Source organism: Tachypleus tridentatus, chromosome 10 (genome assembly GCF_004210375.1).
Source record: "Tachypleus tridentatus isolate NWPU-2018 chromosome 10, ASM421037v1, whole genome shotgun sequence".
NCBI classification, from domain to species: domain Eukaryota; kingdom Metazoa; phylum Arthropoda; class Merostomata; order Xiphosura; family Limulidae; genus Tachypleus; species Tachypleus tridentatus.
Window position 1 is genome coordinate 39,250,063 of NC_134834.1, and position 7,787 is coordinate 39,257,849.

The window sequence follows — 7,787 nt, forward strand, 5'->3', positions numbered from 1 at the left end:
ATCTACCTATATCTTGTTTGAATTCCTCAAGTATTCATCAAGCACTCTCTTTAACTCTTCCTGTCCTGTTACATTTATCAAGTCTGAATGCAGTTTATTCCAAAGGTTGACCACTCTGTTTAAAAAATAAACTTTCATAATTTGCAGATAATTTCTACCCTACCCTATCTTTAATTCTAAGTCCTCTACTCATACTGCTCTTACTATTAAGCATTAGAAAAGGCAATGCATCAATTTTATCTGTTCTTTTTATGATGTTGAACACTTCAATCAGATATCCTCTAGCTCTTCTTTTCTGCTACCTCAGTTTTAACTGGGTATCCTGATGAAGTGGTGGAGTGTTTAATTGCATTTGACTACATAAAATTCTTAAAATTTTCAGATGTAAACTATCATCCAGTATCAGTAACTAAGTGATATAGTAATCCATGCCTTACAAACAAGACCTGAAAAATCTTTATTGTATTTGCAGGTATTATAGAAGACACTATAACTGCTTCTAGCCATTTAGAATAGGCATCAATAATTAGCAAAAACGTTCCACCATTCACCAGTAACTGGTCCAGAAAAATCAGCATAAATTCTCTGCCAATGTTTCTGAGCCTATTCCCATGGATGTGGTGGTGCTATGGGTAGCTTTGCCTTATTTTGATAACAAAGAAAACAATTTTGCATTGTTGCTTCAGTTCCTGAATCTAATTCTGGTTACCAAAACATGTTGTTTAGCAAGCAACTTCATTCTACTCATACTCACCTGTCCAGAGTGAAGCACATCTAAAATCCACCGATGTAAAAATGTTGGAAAATAACTTGGTTTCTTCACATAAGATAGTCATGAACAATTATCAATTATGACTTTCTTTGTGTCCAGGGCTTCAGCTACTCATATGATTCTGCTATCCATCCCTCTCTGGTAAACCTTAATCCTTTCACTGCAGTAAAATGCTTACAAAAACATCTCAATTTTTTAACCAAATTAATTCTTTTCCCATGAATTTCTTTCCAACTGTGGTGTAGTCATCTTCAAGTAATATATACATGACAACCTGTAAAGCAAGGAAGAGAAATACTTTATTAAAAAATTTTACCTCTATCACAAATGTGCTTACTAGTTGCTAAAATTTGTATTAACAACTATTTAAAATTAATCTACAGAATATGAAATAAAACTAAAAAATAATCAGTTAAAATACTACAGTTGTTATTTATAACTGGTTGTCTTCAGATGTAGGTGTAATAAATTTAAGGGAATTTAAAAGAAATGGATATATATTTAAAGGATCAGGATTGGATTTTCTTTCTTTTTTTGAAGTGTATGGGATAGTATGGATAAACCAACAGCCCCATGTTATTAGAAAAGGACAAAAACTGATAATTATTGCATTGTATAGAGAACTAAATATGTTACACTATCGTATTATTACTTTATCTTCATCCTAAAGTAATTACGTTGATCCTTAGGATATAAAAGTGACAGTATATCTAATTTTTAGGTGATATATTTATATAATAATATAATCTATTTAACCTATATTATAATTTACCAATTAACTGAATTGCATCTAAACTTAAGTAAAACTACACTCTCTAAACCAAATCTAACATCAGCTAGTTATAAATACTTATGCAACACTAATTTAAAGGAAGGATTGAAAACTATCCAAACAGGTCTAGTTTTTATTTTTTGTTGCTCTTAATTTAAGTGATGAGATATCATGGATGAAAAAACAATTATGACCTGATTCAAAACATCAACAAAATCAACAACTAATAAAACTACTGTAATAGCAGCTAATATAACACAATTTAACAACCATGTATACACATAAAACAAAAGAGAAAAATCTTAACCTTTCTGGGTAACAAACTTTTAATACTTAAAAATAAATACCAACCAAGGTATCATTCAATTTACTACTTGTCATTAAATTATAACAGTTTCATGGAATTTTGTCTTTCACTTGTAATGCTGGTCAAGGATAAATACTAAAGGAACAAAGCTAAACATTTTTATCCTTAAATATACATCATACATATGACATGTTTAGTTATGTTTTATTCAACCATAGCAAACATGGATTTGTATAAAATTCAAGAAGAATAAGTTTTATCAGAATGATTATATTTTTATTTCAAAATATGGCTTAGGGTTTATATTTAATTATAAGGTCTATGTTTGCAAAACAATATTGGTAGTTTAGCATTAAAACACAGTTGTCAGTGCTAATAAAACCAAGGCTAACAAACTCTCTATTACTGTAGAAAACAAGGTTATTTTGAGTATCAAACATTTTACTTTTTATACTAAAATAAATATAACTGCAATAATGTCAGTGCAAAAATAAGTAATTATGAAAATGTTTAATATTTGCTTAAATGTTGTTGTTTCTTTACATTAAGCTACAGAAATAAGCACAACAAATACTGCAAAATAGTTTTTACAAATAACATTATAACTAAGTGTAAGCTTGTTATATATATACCTATGAGTGTTATAAATAAACTGATTTGAACTCTGTTATAGACAAGTATAATGTATTAATATCACGTTAAGTAAATGAGGCCTTTTGACTTTCAAGAAAGAAATTAATGCAACACCATAATTAGATAACTATCATAAGTGTATTTGTATATATCATCTTGCATATTTAAATTTGTACTAATTTTGACTAAATATGTTTTACTTGGGGGTTGTTTGCATCAATGGTAATCAGATTTATTGAGTAACAATAGGCAATCTCTGATATTTTGACAAAAACTGCTATAAACTTGCATTTGATGTCAGATGGTAGATCTTTTATAGTTTTATATTTATCATATCATGATACATAAGCCACAGTAAGATAAATACATTGCAACACACAAAATCTGTACTACACCTCTAATTAAATGAGGTAAAACAAATATTTTTCAAACAACATACACAACCATCTTAACAAAAGAACATTTGTGATAAATAATAAGTCATTTACTTGAATTTAACACAGTTCAACCATTCCATCCAAAAAAAAAAAAAAAAGACTTTGAAATTGTTAAATTTACAACACTAAAGATGAAACTAACAATTCCTTTTACAGGTTTTCTCTACACTTTCTGCAAGTTGACCTTCTCATAATGTCAGCATATGTACAAAGACACATTGATTCCACTCCACTCCTATGTCACTGACATGTATTTTCATCAGCTAAAACAAATTTTTATTTTTGTGAAGGTTTGCTCAACTATTTTCTACACAGCCAAAAAACCCAAAATATTTCCACAATACTAAACTAAAGAGCATCAAATGCCTTCAAATTTGAGGTACTGGAATTTCATTTTAACGTAAGCATTTTCCAATTTGCTCACACAAACTGAAATTATATTGGTGACAAATATGTGACACATAATTTTCTCATTCAAAGGAATATTTTGACTGTAAGTGTTCTGATAAGGAATACTTAAGCAGCTTAAACTATCCTTGTTCTTTGTTTACATTCAGAAGGGGACATAAATCAGGTATGTCTTTATACAAATGTTTTCACTTCTCACTAGCTTCAAGACTTTCACCTAAGCACATATTTATACATGACATTGCTGCATACTAATAAGTACATGAAAATCCTCCACTATATAAAGTGTGACTCATTAATAGCACAGCTCACTCCCTCTGTCTTCAACCATCATTATAAGAGCAAGAAATGATGCACTAAAGGAAGTGTGAATCCAATGTTGAAACAGTGAAGGGATTACAAAAGCAAAATTTACTTATATAAATAAATCTCCTTGAGGAAGCACTCAAAATGAACCAATAGTATGAGACATTGTATACAGACATACTTGTGGAAGACCACACCTTGTTGGTATCAAGATACCCTCTCTGTTTATAAAGAGTTGCTAGAAAGAGTGGAAATAAGCACAGTCCAGAATCTGAACTGGCTCACAGAAGTGCTACATGTATAGTGTGGCTAGGAATGTCACACTGTACATGGTTGATAAACTCCACTAAAAAAACACAGCATTGGGAATGTGTTATACAGGCCACAGTAAAAGGGTCCTCATGGTCTTTACTTGAAAATCAATGAGGCAGAATGAAAATCCATCAAAGTGCAAATTAATGTTACACTTTACACTAGATATACCCATTGCCTATTGGGATATACCCTGTGCAATCTACGTGCAACTATTGAATCATTAAAGCAGTACTTTCAACTCACTTCACATATCAAAGTGTTTTGGATTATGTGATTCTTAAAATTCACCACCTTAGAGACTGACAAATAATGAAAATCTCTTTTGAAACAACATTTGCAGCTGATAAAAGTGGAATTTGATTGGATTTTTGTTTGGACCAAAATTTCTGTTTTTTTCTGCAGTGTTGAAAAATTATCAAACAGTTATTTGATAGGTCTAAACAAAGTTCTGAGTTTGAAATAGGGAGCATCTGTAATTCTTTATAAGATTTTTTGTCATTTAAATATAGGAGAATATTTATAGATCAGTAAACAACAGCACAGAAAGAATGTTGATATGTTGATAAAGATAAAATTGTGTGTGTATGTATGTATAAAATACATGCCAATGGTGTCAAACACACAACTTGTAAAAGATTTTTGTGACTACCCTATGTAGTATGCCCTGTTACCTTTAATATGTATTACAGTCACATTTTGTATAATGTGATTGACTTTTAATGTTGAGTTATTATTAGCCCATGCTTTTATAACACAAGTTTAAGGTTGTTTTGAGCAAAGTCTGCTTAGTGTATGTGTTGAGTTGCCAGCACAACATTGTTTTAGGAAAGGTGAGGGTGTATGTGTCACACATTTATGAATCTGACTTTGAAAGAAAGTTGACACTAGTGTACGTGATTTATGGTGTGCATTTTAAAAGCTAAATTCCAACAATACTATTTTTGAAACAAACATTTCAGAAATGAAGGAAAATAATTTCTTGAAAAGAATTAGGAAAATATTGCATGCATTCAAGAGTAAAGCAAGCATTGGCTGTGTTGTATTTTGTTTTGTTATAAATTGAACATTATCGTCATTATCAGCCTGGGACTAGTAATGTGTAATGGTGTTATAATAAATAATATGATGCGAGTACATTTTACACATTCATTAATTATCTCAATGCCTATCAACTTTTTCAGATTGGTTGGTTAATTGATAAATTGTTACTTTTTATTTTCCCATAATCCTGCAATTTTCCTTGAATCCAACAGTCATTTAATTAATTTGCAGTTGATTAGCATGCTCTATAAATTAAGCTTACATCTGTTATGTAAGAAAATTTGTGTAGCTCTGGAACTGATGTACTTTAACACAAAATCATTTTCATGAATAAAAGTAATATAAAAGGAAATTACATAAATTTCTCAAATTCCTGGTTTGTTGCTAAATGTTTTATACTACTCATTTGAAACTTTCTCTTCTTTACTATCTTGAGAATGTACAGGTTACTGTTTAAACCACTTTATTTACTCTATGTTGACATGGATAAATTAGAAGCTCTTCTAGCAAACTTTTTCAACCTCTGGCTTTAGTTGTTTTTTTTTTCAAACTAAATGCATATGTCATCATAAATGTGTCAAGAAAGGTCTGTAGTAATTGTTAATGTTGAGCACAAAGCTACACAATGGATTGACTATCTGTGATGTGTCTACCAGAGGTATTGGAACCTAGTTTTTTAAAGTTATAAGTCTTCAGATTTTCCACTAGGGGTGTATGGGGGAATGCTTTAGTAATAAAATCACTGACAAAGAAAAATCTCTTGAAACAAGACATGAATCATTCTCTTTGCATGTTATGATAACTTGTAATATGTGTTACAATATTTAGCATAAATTACCAATACTTCAAAGTTGTAAATTACAAATAACACTGAACTACTTGGCTAGTATTGAATATTCTAGTGATGAACAATTTGTAGATTAGCCTTTATTTATATTATAGAGTATTTTCTTGACTTTAGTAATCTATTATTATTTTAGCTTTTAACTTAATGTTTCAGTTTTTTGCACTGGTTGATTAGAATTTGTGGCTTTCTGTTGGAGTAGAACTAAAATATACACAACACCATTGTGTTTCTTGCATAGGATTTATTTATCCCACCTGCCTTCAGATGAACAACATATGTTGTTATCAAGACTAACAACTGTTGTAGCATTTTTCTTGTGTATGAGCAGATGTTGTTAACATCTTTATCTAATTTGAAATTGGTGCATATCTGTTATTAAATCTGAAATCCTTACCACTAGAAAATTGAAATTGTTTCATTATTCTTGGAATCAGACAGTAATGAACAACTTTTCTGTGTAAGTTATAAATTTTGCCTTGTCACACAGATGTTAAATTATCAATGCAGGGCTAATCCTAAACTGACATTTGGGTATGTGCTGCTCTGAAAATAGAAGTTATTATTTAAAACTAAAAGGAAAAGAAGTGGCTCTCACCAAAAACAATAAAAAAAAGTGAAACATTAAAGACAATGTACCCTAAAATATAAAACATTTTTAGAACTGCTTGACAATTGGCATTTGATGAAATGTAATCTTGGAGGTATTTGTTTCTTGAATTTTATGAAAGTAGTTTGGTTTACGTAAAGAAGCATCATAGTAATTTGATTAGCATTACTTAACATACTACTTATTTCATGGTATAATGTTGCATTGTATTGTCTTATCTAATTCTTGTAATGGCAATTAACAAGTTTCTTAAATTATATTTTATACAGGCTTTTTAGGTCTAATTTCATAATCAACATTTGAACAGAAATATGGAGACTAATGGTATGCCCAACTTGCAAATTCTCTTAATTTTCATACTGCTAATTGATTGATAATAAACATGCTAATTAACTTTCTGTTTAGCTTATTAACTGAACTTGATCCACCAAATGCTTCACTGAATAATCCTCTAATTTTTTCAGTTACTACACAAAACTTCCAGATTAATAACTTAATTGAAAGTATCATTACATCATCTAGAAATCACTTTAGCAACAAACAAAAAATATTAAAAACATAGCATAGAGCACTGCACTCTTTCCAGTTTGTAAAGTCCTTTGAATAATCTTCATACACAAATAAAACAGTGAACACTACATTAAATTGTCCATTCACCAAATTACTTTTGGGTGGTTTTCTTTTTTCAAGAGATTTTAAATATGCAGTAATCCCAGACTTACGGGGCCTGGCATGGCCTAGCGCGTTAAGGCGTGCGCTTCGTAATCTGAGGGTCGCGGGTTCGCGCCCGAGTCGCGCCATACATGCTCGCCCTCCCAGCCGTGGGGGCGTTATAATGTGACGGTCAATCCCACTTTTCGTTGGTAAAAAGAGTAGCTACCAGTGTTTAATAATTGTTACGACTCTTGGCTGAAGGTACGCCAGTTGTCATTAAAACTGTTTCTATTAAGTGGGTATCTAGATAAATAGCTTATTGTTATACCACTGTGGAAATTTGAACCGCGTCTAATGTATATCTGTCTTAGTACCTTTCCATCATAGTCTGTTTTTTATTAATTGGGTAATGTTGTTGATGTGAACAGCTAAATTCTGGAACTTGATTTGTTAATGTTACAACTGGAGTAATTCATAACAATCCTGCAATCACAGATGAAACTGCAGTAGTAGTAATAGGTGTAGCACAAATAAATCAGGTACTGAAAGCAGTGTTAATGGTTTGATCCATACTTTTATCATTTCATTTTCTAAATAGTTTATTCTGCCCAATCAACCCAGGGCAGGATCCACAGAGATCAATAGACCTCTCTCGAATAAAGACAGTAAAGAAAAAAGACATGGTCAT

The 7,787-nt window shown here is 30.8% G+C and overlaps 1 long non-coding RNA gene across 1 annotated transcript in view; it reads right to left on the reverse strand.

Annotated features, from left to right (window-relative positions):
• Positions 1-416: 416 nt before the first annotated feature.
• LOC143229100 (uncharacterized) overlaps positions 417-7,787 on the reverse strand; it is a 13,683-nt gene continuing 6,312 nt past the window's right edge. Inside the window, exon 3 of the long non-coding RNA XR_013015665.1 lies at positions 417-1,046. This is a non-coding gene — a long non-coding RNA (uncharacterized LOC143229100). The remainder of the gene's footprint in view (positions 1,047-7,787) is intronic.